Below are 15,004 nucleotides of genomic sequence, written 5' to 3'. Positions count from 1 at the left end.
TTGTTCTCCTGTTTCCTCGCTTGGCTGCCTTGCGAATAAACCCTCTCTTGGCTACAAACCTCGGCATTTTCATTTGCTTTGAGGCCAAGTGAACCTAGTTCAATAACAAAAGGAATCTTTCCTTCTTTTTTAATTTTTTATATATTCAGCATTCCAAAACTCTGCTGAAATCCTGGAGCAGAACCATATGCCATGACAGCCATAGCTGCTGCCTTTACCCGGAGAATTTACTCAGTCAAGGGTCCCATTTTAAAATATGCTTAAAATGGCAAAAGTTGAAAATGGGACTACCGCTGGCTAAGCACCATCTTTTGTTGGGCTGGTTTTGACTCCACCTCTGGATTCACAACATGTCATCCTTCTTTGCCCAAAGCTAGCATTCGGCAGGTTTTTTTCCACACCAAAACTGGGGGTTCTCTAAGATTGGACAGCATTTCACATTTCCGTAATGGGGGTCATTACACACTTTAAAGGCTTGAATAGCCCCACTGCCTCCTGGTTGGCTGTTTAAAAACACAAAGGGTTGGCAGAGTTTAGGCGAATTGCTCACATTTGGAGTTTTTATGTATAATTTTTAGACATATGAAACACAAAATAAGGTGCAAAACTTCTTTCATAAAAGGCCCCATCTGCTGCAGGGGAAAATATTGTTATCATGTGTGAAAATTCAACGACATGGTTAAGGGGGAAATCAGAGCATAATCTAAAAGTAAAAAAGATCACATGTTACCTTAAATTCCATCTCTTATTCTGTCTCCTCCAGTTCATTCCAGTGTAAGATACACATAGCAGGCTCTCAGCTCTCTGCAACTGTGGCACAAACATAGCATTTGTTTCTAATCACGGGAGACTTGATTTTCACTCATTTAAAGTTGAGGGTAACCACGAACTCGTGTGCAAGTTCAGAGGGAGGCTAGAGATGCCCTAGGCCCGCCCCCTAGAGAATCTGATTGGTCTGGGCTTTGGGCTCACAGTGAATTGCTTTCACCTGCCCAGTGTCCACTGACTGCCGCTGACACAGGCTGCCAGTGAGTTCTGCCAGGGCGCTGAAGCCAGCTCACCCGGCACCTGAGCTGTGACATCTTGGAGGCCTCTGGTCACTTGATGTTTCCAATGCTAAAAGGTCTCTGCTTCACTGCTCAATTTATTTTTTTGACCCTCCCCGAAAGGAGGTGGAACAATGACTTATGGCCAGCAGGATTTGAAAATACAAACAGTGATTTAGAAATTGCCAAAAGGTTTGTCAGAGTTCGCAAGTGCAGTCTGCATTCAAGGCTCTCTTCAAAATATGATTAATGTTGAAGAGCTGTTTTCGATCTCAATAAAAGGCTGAGTCTAGAGAGATGTTCTGAGCAGGCTTTTATCTTAGGGAAAAAAAATGTAGCATGAAATGGTACCACCATTTATGCAATCATTCAAAACAGGAAGTTCCCAAGACTTCCAAGCCCAATGAGTCTAAAGTTTTGTTGGTTCAACAACTTTTTTTGTGTGTGTGTTTATTACTAAGTGAATACAAAATAATATTTATGTTATGTTTTTTATTTGTTTTGTTTTTGGGGTTGGGGAAGGTAATTAGGTTTAGTTATTTATTTCATGGAGGTACTGGGGATGGAACCCAGGACCTCATGCATGTGCTCTACCACTGAGCTATACCCTCCCTTCCCCACGTTTTTGGAATCATAAAATATACCGATGTTAGCATCGCTGCATTAATTCAAGAAAAATGAACATTACTATTATTTTTCCCCTACGTGCCCCACCTCAAACCTACTCCCTTTCCCTCCCAAGGTATCTCAATCTCAGCACTACTGATACTTGGGACTGGATAACTGGTTGCTGTGGGAGGCTGTCCTGTGCATTGTAGAATGTTCATCAGCATCCCTGGCTTCTATGCGTTAAAATCCCCAGACAAGAAAACCAAAAATGTTTCCAGATACTGCCAAAGGTCCCCTGGAAGCCAAATCACCCCTGTTTGAGAACCACTGCTCTAGAGGTAAATCTCATCCCCAATTTTATGTTTATCGTTTGTGGCCTATAGTTTTTATCACCTGTATTTGTAAAAATGTTATTTAGGTTTGCATTTTTAAAAATTCTTATAAACCTAAGTGTTTAGGAAAATGTATACAAAGCTTACAATTAAGGAAAAGGAATGCACTGAATCCATTGATCAATTGGTAGACAAATGGTATTTTTATAATACTGAGGTTTTTGGCAGTTTAAAATATGTCTAAAAACTCTTGGACATTACCTTCAAAAGGTAGGAACTATTTCTCTTCCCCTTGAGTGTGGTCTTGATTCAGTGACTTGTTTCAAATAAATAGAAATAAGCAGCAGACACAGTATGACTTCAGAGACTCTTAATTGGCTCTCTCTCTGGGGAAGCCAGCTGTCAGGTTGCCATCTGGAAAGACCCATGTGGTAACCGATGCTTCCTGCAAACAGCCAGATACGTTTCTTGGTAGTGGATCCTCTACCCCAATCAAGCTCTCAGATCACTATGTTCCTCTACTGACATCTTGATTATAACCTCACAAAAGACTCCAAGCCAGAACCACACAGCTAATCTGTTTCTGAACAACTGAACTACAGGAACTGTGAGATAACAAAGGTTTGTTTTTCTACCCCTTATTTTTATACCACTTATACTAAGTGTGGGGTAATCTGTTATGCACCAAGAGATAGCTAATACATGTGTTCATTTCTATGAATATGGTGTGATGCTCCATATTATTAATCTTATTTTGTAACATTCAATAACTATTATTTCCATAAAGCTCTGGGGAAATTATTCCTAAATACTTTAAAATTTTGACACTGTTGTAATGTTTTTTCTTTTCTGTTTGTTACTGGTGGAATGAAACAGTGTTAATTTTGCAGGTTTATTTTGTATTTGGCATTTCCAAACACTTACCTGCAAATAAAATGATTATCTATGTGGAAAACTCCAGATTATCTATGAATAATGAGTGTTCTTTTTCCTTTCTTTTCAATTCCTATAATAATTTTGCTGGCCAGTATTTTCAATACAATGATGAATAGAACTACCGACAGCAAGACATTTTCTTACCCATGATTTTAAAAGGAATATATTTAACATGTCATCATTATGTGAGAAATTTGCTATAATCTCTTGGTAAATATTCTTTATAAAACATTAAGGAAGTTTTGTCCTACTCCTTATTTACCAAGATAGTTTATCGTGAATATTGAATTTTATTACAAGCATTTTATGCATCCATTGTTGTGATTATATATTTCTCCTTCAATTGCTTAAGAGTAATTTTTTCTCTGATTAAAAAAATCTTATGTTCCTGAACTAGACATTCATTTCTAAATCAACTGTGTCTTAATTCTGGAAGCAGAAATGAGGGTTTAAGACTTAACCCCTACCACAGTGGCTCACCTATCCATTATGATGGTAACCTTTAGCAAGCAGAGAAATATAGTGATTTTTGGCTTTATGGATATCCATAAAGCAATTGTATTTATCATTGTGATCCCGAGTTACTTTAAAAGGGAGTTAGCGATAAGACATTCTAGAAAAGGCAAAACTGTGGAGATAGTAAAAAGATCAGTGGTTTCCAGGGCTAGCTGGGGAGGGAGAAATAAGTAGGTGAGGCACAGAGGACTTCTAGGGCAGAGAAAATAGTCTGTATGATATTATAAAGGTGGATACACGCCGTTACACATTTGTCAGAACCAAAGAATGTACGGCACCAAGAATGAACTCTAATGTAAACTATGGACTTTGGGTGGTAATGATTTGTCAATATATTCATCATTGGTAACAAATGTACCACTCTGGTGAGAATGTTCATAGTCCAGGAGGCTGTGGAAGCAGTAGGGATATGGGAATTCTCTGTCATTTATGCTCAAATTTTACTGTGAACCTAAAATTTCTCTAAACAATAAAATCAATTTTTTTTAAGGCAGAGGGTGGATTTGGTTTTCATTTCATATGGGAGTGATTAATGGGCCCTGGGTTTATCCCTAGAATTGACACACACCGAAGTATGCTTGAAAAATGTTTTTATACTTTTTTTTTTTTTTGCAGAGGATGGAAGGGGGTAGAGGGGAAGGGGAGAGAAAGAGATGTAAACAATTTTGACTCTCACATTTCCATGATTTGTAACTTTAGCACTACATTATTATTGTAAAATATTCATGTTTGCAAAAGCCTTGATTTGATTAAATTTCTACTGCTTTGTTTCTCAAGAAAACAGAAACAACTGTAAATAACCCACTCAATGCCACAGATGAGTGGATGTTGCCAGATTTTGTTATCCTGTGTGCTTGAAATTATTTCTTGAGAGTACAATTATAAAATAAGTCTTTCTGACTCTCTCTTGGTTTTTCACTTTTTCTCTATCATGCCTCCTGCTCTTAGTGAAAGTGAGCTATCTTCACCCACTATTTACGGGATTCCGGTCGTTCATTTATTGACTGGTTCATGCATGTCAAGCATTTTGCTGAATGCTGTGTTCGGCCCTTCAAGAATGGACTAGAAGCCCTCCCCAGAAGTGTAACAACCTGAGCTACCATCTGAATCATATTTTACTCACAGTCTCAAATCAAATAAAATATCTGGCAATACTAACAACCATGCCAGATTGTGTTCTTTGTAGAGATGTCAATTATGAAAACAGGAAGAATATGGCTTTTTTCTAAGGTAACAAACATGAGTATTTTTCTTCTAGAGGAAAACTAGGCAAGAACCATTTTTAAAGGCATTTTGGCTCAAAGGAGGATGAATTCGATACCCATTTTTGAGAAACCCAGCTAAATTAAAAGTATGTAGCTTCTTTCTGATTTAAGATTGGGACCATCATTTTGGTATCCAATTGTGAAATTTATTGGCCCTTTAGGATTCAAGGGGTTTCATGAGAGTCTCAGAATGGTAGTCTCCTTTCCAGAGGGGGCAAAAAAAATTTTTTTTGGTTTAAAAAAAAACCCATGAAACAGAAACCTTACTTGTCTGATTTGAAACTTAGTAAGAGTGCTTTCATGAGATGGCTGTGGAACCCTGTCCCTGCGCTGTGGAAATGTCTACAGCTTGGGTGGCTTTCACATCAAGGCAGGCAAGCAGCAAAAGCCTGGTGCCATCACAGGGAGTGTTTAATGTCTTGATCCACTGAGGCTTCCCTTCCTGCTAGTAGGTAAATATTATATTGTATCTAAAGAAAGGACAGAAACTAAATGTGATAGATTTAAGATTTTTTCTTTTCTAGCATATTTGCCTAAGTGTGAAGAAACTAATCAAGAAACAATGCAAAATGCTTGGTAAATTTTCACCACAATTTTTCTTAAGTAGAGAAAAAAAAACAATGGAAAGAATTCCTTGTCAAAGGATATTCAGAAAGATGTGGAAGAAAGACTGTGATTTGAAGGAGACAGTCCAAGATTCATTAAAACACGTTGGGCTTCAGCTGCGTCCTCTGTGTATTAGGTATAATAAGGACATCTTTGAGAGGCAGGATGAAATAAAGTGGCATATATGAAAACATCTAGTGCAGTGTCTGCCTTACAACAGAAGTTTTGAAAATGTTATTTTTTTTGAAAGAACACAATACCCGTAAGAAATGCCAGCTGCCATTCCCATTAGAAGGAGAGCCTGGGGAAAATCTGAACATTCTTGGATTTATAGCTTTAATATTAGTTTACCCGGTTAGTCTATGTCTAGTTTCCTAACAGCAACAAGTTATATTTACTAGGACCTTTTCCATGGCAAGTAAGAGAAACCCAGCACCATTTAGGTTACATAAGACAGAGGTAACTGGCTCACATAACTGACCTGTCCATGGATGCGTCTGGCTTCAGGCACAGCCATGGGGTCTCAAATGTGATCAATTCTTTGCTTCCTCATTTCTCAGCTTCAGTGAGTTCTGTTAGTCCCTGTTAAAGAAAAAAAAATCCTGACATTAAAATTGTAAGGAAGACTTAAGTCAAAACTACTGCAATAGGGGTGAGAGATTGGGCTTAACTCCTAATACAAGGACAAGTGGGGATTTATAGCTAAGGAGCAGGGTGAGGGGGTCAGTAGACGGAAAATTACTCAGAAGAAACATGAAGGGTAGAGGGATTCTTGCTAAAGGCAGGCCAAAGACATGAAAGTCGGGGAGGAGAAACTTGATCAGATATCAAAGGTGATCAGATATCAAGCGTTGGTGGGTCCTGATAAACTGACTTAGCAGGATTCTTGCTAAGATTGGGCTATGCAAGCCCAGCAAGGAAAGGATGGACATAGAAGGCCAAGGTTGAGGCCTAGTTGACAAGAGGGCTCAGAGGAGCCTACCTAAAGTTTGATCAAGGAGAGAATCTTTGTCACCCTCTATGTGCCAGTCAAGATTTACACCCTTCTGTTATAGCAAATTCAAGAGCAAACATTGATTGCTCCTAAGACCTCTGGTTGAAAATGACTCTTGATTTGTCTAGTACGGTCCCCGTGCTCATCTCTGAACCAATCACTGTGTCTACTGTAATGTACCATGATGGGTCAAGCCTGGTTTATGTTTCCTCCCCTGTAAGTGACCTTACAGAAGAGAGGAGAAGATTCTCAAAGGAACCAGAGAAAGGAAGATGGACAAAAATGCCAGGCACTCAAAATCTGTGGTTGACACAGTCCATTATATTTAGAGTATATGTTTCTATAAGACTTTGAATTCATAATAACAAATAGAAATAGTGATAATAGAAAGTATCTTACATGTGCTTCAACTATCTAGAACACATAATGGAATATGCTTTGAATGACTGTATTTGCCTTACCTCCCAGAATGCCCCAATAAAAGCCCAGCTGCCCTGCTTGCCCTCCCAAGCCAGGCAACTCTTCCATCTGCACGCAATGGACCGATCTTAGCTGTCACCTCTATTTGAGAAAGCCCTGCGCATCATCCAAGGCCTCATTAAATGCCATCCCCACCCTCTTGCTTTTCTAAGCGATATGGTGCATGTCTCATCCCTCCTCATCAGTCACAACCCCTCCACACTCTTAGATTGTGAGTTTTCTAAGAGCCATGTTTCCTATGACGTGGTGTATATCTTAGACAGCTTCAACATGATTCCATAATTATAGCAAAAGTTCAAATTAAATGTGCTTAATGAACTAATATATTGATTTCCAGTTCTTAGGAATGCATTCTGAGTATATAAACCCTTAGATCTTGTCTTTTTCCAAAGCTTTACCTTAAACTGAATGGTTATTTATTTGGAGGTTCACATACATGACCATCTGTAGATATATTAAGAGGATAGTTCAAAGTACTCTGTGTTAATCCTTTGGAATGCTATCTTACCACAGAGCAAGAATTTGACTGGGAATAAGACCTGGCTTCTAGAACCAGCGTTGTCACCTATGAAGTGCAGGTAAAATGTAGTGCCTGAATCTTATCTGTAACTTGGGGATACTCCAAGAATTGCTATGGCTCTAAAACAATTGAATAGTTTCTTATTGTTCCCTATGACCCTGTCATTCTAGGGACTCTCTCCACACTAATTACTTTTCATGCTGTAGGTCCCCCAAACTGCCCAGTTCCTTCCTGATGTAACAAATATTTACATCTGTATTGCACTAAGTACTTTATCAAGAGTTTTCACAATTGCATTTGATTTTCATAACAATGCTTCCTCATTGGTATTATTTTCCTCATTTTAATGATGAGAACACTGAAATTCAGGGAGGTCTCATGAGTAGTAAGTAGAATATCAAGTCTTGGACCCACATCTTTCGATTCCAAGTCCAGTGCTGTTTTCACTGCTCTACAATGTCGGGAAAGGACCCAGGATGACTTCTTGCACGTGTGATTTTGTACAAAATGAACAAGACTATAAATTAGAATATTCATTACCAGGCTTTTGCCTGATCTCCAGAGAAAGGCAAGGAGGACTCAGATCACATGGCCTCAGTTCTCAAGATGACTTGGAGTAAAAGCTGGTCTCTGTAAGTGAAAAGGAGATTATGTGTGGACTCTCTTAGTCCACATTTGATTATGTTTTCAATGAAATTAGAGATAATGTGCAAATATGCAGATCAAAAAAATGCACTTGAAGGAATCTCCAGGCAAGAGGACACTGATGTACAAAGACCTGAGCCTGTTTATGGTAACATCATGACGCTGATCTGGAACCCAAGGGCGTTTTCCTCTGCCTGAGCCCCTCTACCTCATCTCTCCTCCTTCCCAGGCAGCCTGTCAAAACAGAAGCCTGACATTTCTTTCAGAATTGCTCTCCCTGGGCGCACTCCCCTAGGGATTATCAATGTTCCTGGAGCTCTGAGAGAACCGCGGCTACCCCTTTTACATCTCTATTTTTGAGGCTATTTATCTTCATCATTGTTACTGATGACCCCTGGGATGAGTTGAGTAAGATCTAAGACCACAAACCTGGCCCCTGATGCTACCCAGCGGACCCCCCCACTTGCCACTGTTTACTGTCACCCAACTGGTGGCACCTTCCAGCTATTTCTTTCAAATTGATATGTTGAATATGAGCCAGTGGCAGGATGTTGAGAGAGAGCTTTTCTTAGTAGGTTGAAAAAGGAAAGGCAATGAGGAGAAGTTACCACCATCTGTGAGGAATCACTGAGGAAATAAATTTAGTAGCATATTTATACACCAGTAATGATGCTTAAGCGGTTTCAGCTACAAGAACTGAGCCAACTTGAAGATGAAGTGAAATGAAAAAAAAGAGGGACATAATGAAGATGAGCTATGTTTCCAGTATCTAATGTTCAGATGCTTTGTGTTTTCAATATTGGACTGGTTAACTCTCATTCCAATCTGATCTTGCACAGGCCTCTAAAAACATGAGGGAACTCAAATTTCCCAAACATCTACAATGTGTCAGCCAAAGGAAAGAACACAGGAATTTGTTGGGAATGGGATGTTCCTCACATGCAGTCTTCAGAAAGAACAGTAGGTACCTGTCTCAAGATTGCAACTAACTAACGCTTTGGCTTGAGCAAGTTACTTATTCTTTCTGATTCTCAGGCACCTCTATATAAAATCAATGTAGTTATACAGTGTCAGAAATTTCTGGTAAGTAGTAAATGAGATATGTGCAGAAAACACCCAGTCTAGTTCCAAGCAGAATGGGTGATCAATTACAGAGAGTTGTCACATTTTTATTGCTGTTACTGAAAGCTCTGTATGTTACTATCTAGATGCATATCAATATTTAGAACCAAGTCTAGTTCTGTATGTCAATATTTGAATATCTGTACATCAATACTTAGATATCTGCAGGTCAGTGTCAACAACCGAGGACCCTGCCATCATTCCTCCATCCATGCACTGAAATATTATTATGAGAAAGAAAGTAGCTGCATTTGTTAATTTTTGGCATTTCCCTATAGCCTCGGGGACCAGGAGCAGGAGGTTACTGCTGCCCCCAATTATCTCTGTGTTTCTCATCAATTGCGACCCAATCTGTTCTATTAAACTGCTCATCTGAATTGCAAACAAGAGATTATGCAGATGATGACAGATGAGGAGAGAACTATTCTCTTAATAGATCTTCCAGCATCTTTGTTAATAAATTGCACATCAATAAATTAGGAAAACATGATATATAACAGCTCTGTTATCTGGACTATATATTACTTGCCTTTCAGCTGGAGAACCAAGACCCAAATGACATTAAAACAGTTATAATAAGTGTTAAAGAAGATATATATTTTTGTATCAAATACACAGGACATTAATACATATATACGGTTGTAATTGGCATATATGTTCATACACCTTACATTTTAATATGCTGCTCTCACTTAAAACCACACGTCGTACTGAATAACGACCCCCAAAATGTCCACATCCTAATCCCCTGAACCTCTGACTATCTTACCTAACACAGCAAAAGGGACTTCACTGATGTGATGAAGTTAAGGATCTGACATGGCGAGATTACCCTGAATTATTCAAGTGGCTCAGAATAATCATAAGGGTCCTTAGGAGAGAGAGGAAGATATAAGGATGGAAGCAGAGCTCAGAGAGGAGAGAAGATGCTTCACTGCTGGCTTTGAAGATGGACGAAGGAACCACGAGCCAAGGAATGGGAGCAGCTTCCAAAAGCTGGGAAAGATAGAGAAACAGATAGTCCCGTGGAGCCTCCAGGAGGAATGCAGCCCCATGGGCCTGTTTTAGACTTCCAGAACTGTACAATACTAAATCTGTATTGCATTAAGCCACTAAATTTGTGGTATTTTGTTACAGCAGCCAGAGGAAACTAATACACTGCAGAAATCTGATGTGACTCACGCCTCTCAAGGAGCACCCTGGAAACCGTAAATTGCCATGCCTTGGACTTCTCTGTTTGGACAAGGGCAGAAGTTTGTCATCCATTCGGACTTCAGTGGTTTGGGAGCTGTGATGATGTACTGGCCAATTGTCTAGCAAGCACCATTGCAGCACTACTCTGTCGTTGTATTTACCACACTGTATGCAAATAAAGGTATCTTGAAACAAAGATTCCATGTAAATATGACCTGGACTTTTTGATGTCTATCACCATCTGCAAAATCTTGTTTGCAATTCAGATGAGCAGTTTAACAGAACAGATTGGGTCACAACTGATAAGAAACACAGAGATAATTGGGGGCAGCTGTAACCTCCTGCTCCTGGTCCCCAGGGCAAAAGGAAAATGTCAAAAATTAACAAATGCTGCTATCTCCTTTCTCTTGATAATATTTAGTATTTCAGGTCCCTGTAACTCACGATCACTCCGTTTTCCTCTGCTTGGGCTATTTCTCCAGAACATCCATGCACTTCCCTTTGCGCACAGTGTCTCTCTCCCTCTCCCATTTTCTTTTCATACTGGGTGTTATTTGACCGAAGAATTATCTTCTGGCAAATTTGGGGTCTAGAAGAAATTGTGCCTGGCGCAATAGAAAACACTTTGCTGATTTCTTTGGGGGCAAATGGGATCCTAAAAGAAAATTTCCCAGGCTTTTTTTTGCAGGCTTTTCTGAAACATTTTCTGGCACTGAAAGTAAACTTATGGATTCCAGGCCCTTCTGTGGGATCTTTGATCTAGGACAGTTCCAGAAAGTGCATTCTCTATGCATTATGCATTTCCTAATTTGCTGTCCCCTGGTCCGTTTCCTCAAATCCTCAATCAGTGCAGACTTTCCCTGACCCTGCTGATTTAACCTCCTGTCAGCTCCCTCCCTCCCCACTTCCCTCCTTCCTGTCTTGCCTTTCCTCCTCTCTTTCGTGTTCTCTTTTTCTGTTATCTTTTTCACTTGATCTCTCTCTTTCCCCCTCTCTGTCCTCCTCTCTGCTTTGACCCAGGCCATATAAACCGGGTTTTCTTAACCTTCAAAGGCAGAGGGCTTATGGTGATACTTTGTGAGACCAAGTCGATTTTCCAAGGGCACACAGTGGGTCATGAGTGTTGGTAGCTTCGAGAGGATCCTGGAGAATTTTTAACAGACTCTCTAGTTGGAATTTGTTTTTCGCAAGTTGGTAGCACGCTCAGCAGGAAGGCCCACAGATGGTGATTCTGAGGGATTTACACCCCTATTAACTTCACAGACTAGATTCCAGGTAAAGAAATGTTCAAATACACCAGAGAAAATCAACAACTGAATAAGGCGGCATCAAATGTCTAGGCTGGTTGTTTTGTAATCTTACGTGTATCAGGTCATGTCCTACAAACTTAAGGGAAAATCAGCCACTGTGTCCGGCGCGTCGTGGGAGTGGAGAGATTTCTGACTCGGGTCTGCCTCCTCAGGGCTGGAGTTGAATGACTCTTTTGCCACTGACGAGCCTTGCGACTTTGAACAAGTTAGTTCAGTGCTGTGAGCCTTAATATCCTCATCTAAAAAAATCCAGGTAGTGGTTTACCGGCCTCAGTGTGCTGTCCTGAGAAATACATAAGAAAGTGCATGGATAACGCCGAAGCCGCTGTCTGCCCAATAATAAGACAGAGTATTCATTAGCCACTACTGGTTCATCCCTTAGGGCATGGCTTGGTCCATGGCTTCAGGCTGCTGTGACGAAATATCCCAGGCTTATTATAAACACCAAAAACTCATTTCTCACTGTTCTGGAGGCTGGAAGTCCAAGATCAGAGGACCACAATGATCAGGGGGTGAAGACTTCTGAGATGCAGACTGCTGACTTCAGCCAAGTCCTCACTTGGTGGAAGGGGCCAGGGGCCTCTTTTACAGGAACATTAGTCCCATTCATGAGGGTGCCACCCTCATGACCCGATCACCTCCCAAAGGCCCACCTCTTCACGCCACCACACTGGGGATTAAGATTTCAACGTAAGAATTTGGGGAGACACAAACATTCAGATCGTAGCAGAGAAGTGAAAAGAAACCATTGTTTAGCTCTTCCATGCTTATGTGGTCTAATTTAATATCCATCATAACTCCACCCGGCACATCATGTTAAGTCAGAAACTCTGAAAAGTCTGAGACCTTATCCTACCTGATCTGATGGGAGGCACGCGGCTTCCTGGCCTGGAGAACAATTTACTACTCAAGGCAAAAAGAGAGCAGCATCCTAGCACCACTTCCCTCAAGCCCTCCTCCCCATGGGGCAATGGAATGCAAGCCCGATGTTACCTGCACATGCAGTGGGGTCACAGCCTCTAAGAGGAACTCCCATATTAGGAGACCTGAAGCTTATAGAGCCTGCCATCCTCCCCTCCAGAAAAGAGAAAGATGACTCAGGAAGCCAATCTCATCCTTCTGGGCGTTGGGGGAGGTCTATGGCTTCACTACTCTGATTGCAAGGCAAATGGCTCAGAGGTCGGGCTGTAAGTCTCTCCAACATTAGGGAGATGCTATTTCTAGCTTTCAAGGCCTGTGGAAACATGAAAAGAGTCATGGAGAACTGCCTCCCAGCTGGTACCATCCACATTATACAGACGTAACACTGGTGTCCCCCGGGGGTCAGGAGTAGGAGACACTGAGGCTGAGTCATGATGCCAACCCTACTTCCTTAATTTGTCCTCACAGCCAATAAATAGCATTATTTATTGTATGCGTAAGAGCCAAGTCTTGAAGTGCTTAATTCAGCTGAACCATCTGGGGGTGCTGGGGAAAGTAAACGAGGCTATACAGTCAGGAAGTCAGGAAGTCAGTCCGTGGAGAATTTCCTGCTACAGACCCCTAACTTTTGGACTTAACTACTTCCTTATTCAACCCGAAATTGACTTTTCATCTGTTATGTTTCTTCAGAGGCATTTTAAAATAATACTAAACTTTTTTCATTTTGTTTTCTGTTAAGTGCCAGAGTTGAGGTGAGTCTGAAATCACTGCATTTTAGAATCGGCAGACACTTTAGGGAAATGTCTCATACTTTTTATTTTTTAAATTGTAGTTGATGTACAATATTATGTAAGTTATAGGTATACAGGAGAGTGATTCACAGTTTTTAAAGGTTGTACTCCATTGGTAGTTATTATAAAATATTAGCTACTTTATATGTGTTGTACAATATATTCTCGTAGCTTATTTTATACATAAGTTTATACCTCTTAATCCCCTACCCTTATATTGCCCCTCCCCTTTCCATCCTCCCACTGGTAACCATTAGTGTGCTCTCTATATCTGTGAATCTGCTTCGTTTTTGTTATACTCAATAGTATGTTGTATTTCTTAGATTTCATATATAAGTGATATCACACAGTATTTGTCTTTCTCTAATTTCACTTAGCATAATACCCTCCAGGTCCATCCATATCGTAGCAAAAGGCAAAATTGCATTCTTTTTTATGGTTGAGTAGTATTCCATTATATATATCTATAATTCCATTTTATATATATATATACATGTGTGTGTATATATATATATATATATATATATCTGACACCTCTTCTTCATCCATTCATCTGTTGATGGACACTTAGGTTGCTTCCATATCTTGGCTACTGTAAATAATGCTGCTGTGAACATTGGGGTGCAATTATCTATTCAAATTAGTGTTTCTGTTTTTTTCAGATATATACCCAAGAGTGGAATATCTGGGTGATATGGGAGTTCTATTTTTAGTTTTCTGAGAAACCTCCATACTGTTTTCCACAGTGGCTGCACCAATTGGCATTCCTATCAACAGTGTACAAGGGTTCCCTTTTCACCACATCTTCGCCAACATTTGTTATTTGTGTTATTTTGATAGCCATTCTGACAGGTGTGAAGTGATACCTCATTGTGATTTTGATTTGCATTTCCCTGATGATCAGCGATGTTGAGCATCTTTTCATGTGCCTGTTGGCCATCTGCATTCCCCCTTTGAAAAATGTCTATTCAGGTCTTCTGCCCATTTTTTAACCAGGCTATATGTTTTTTTGATGTTGAGTCATATGAGCTATTTATATATGTTGGATAATAACCTCTTAGCAGTCATATCATTTGCAAACATTTTCTTCCATTCAGTAGGTTGCCTTTTCGTTTTGTCAGTGGATTCCTTTGCCTTACAAAAGCTTTTAAGTTTAATTAGGTCTCATTTTTTATTTTTGCTTATTTCCTTTGCTTTAGGAGACAAATCCAAAAAAGAATTGCTGTAATTTATGTCAAAGAGGGTTCTGTCTATGTTTTCCTCTAGGAGTTTTATGGTTTTCAGTCTTACATTTAAGTCTTTAACCCATTTTGAGTTCACTTTTGTATATGGTGTTAGAGAATGCTCTAATTTCATTTTCTTATATGTAGCTGTCCAGTTTTCCCAGCACCAATTATTGAAGAGACTGTCTTTTGTCCGTTGTATATTCTTGCCTCCTTTGTCATAGATTAGTTGACCATAAGTGTGTGGATTTATTTCTGGGCTCTCTATTCTGTTCCATTGATCTATGTGTCTGTTTCTGTGCCAATATCATGCTATTTTGACAACTGTAGCTTTGTAGTACAGTTTGAAGTCAAGGAGCATGATTCCCTCAGCACTATTCTTCCTTCTGAAGGTTATTATGGCTATTTGGGGTCTTTTGTGTTTCTATATACGTTTTAGAATTATTGGTTCTAGTTCTGTGAAAAAATACCATTGATACTCTGTTAGGGATTGA

The sequence above is a fragment of the Vicugna pacos genome, chromosome X (genome assembly GCF_048564905.1).
Source record: "Vicugna pacos chromosome X, VicPac4, whole genome shotgun sequence".
Taxonomy (NCBI): domain Eukaryota; kingdom Metazoa; phylum Chordata; class Mammalia; order Artiodactyla; family Camelidae; genus Vicugna; species Vicugna pacos.
This window is presented reverse-complemented; position numbering follows the sequence as displayed.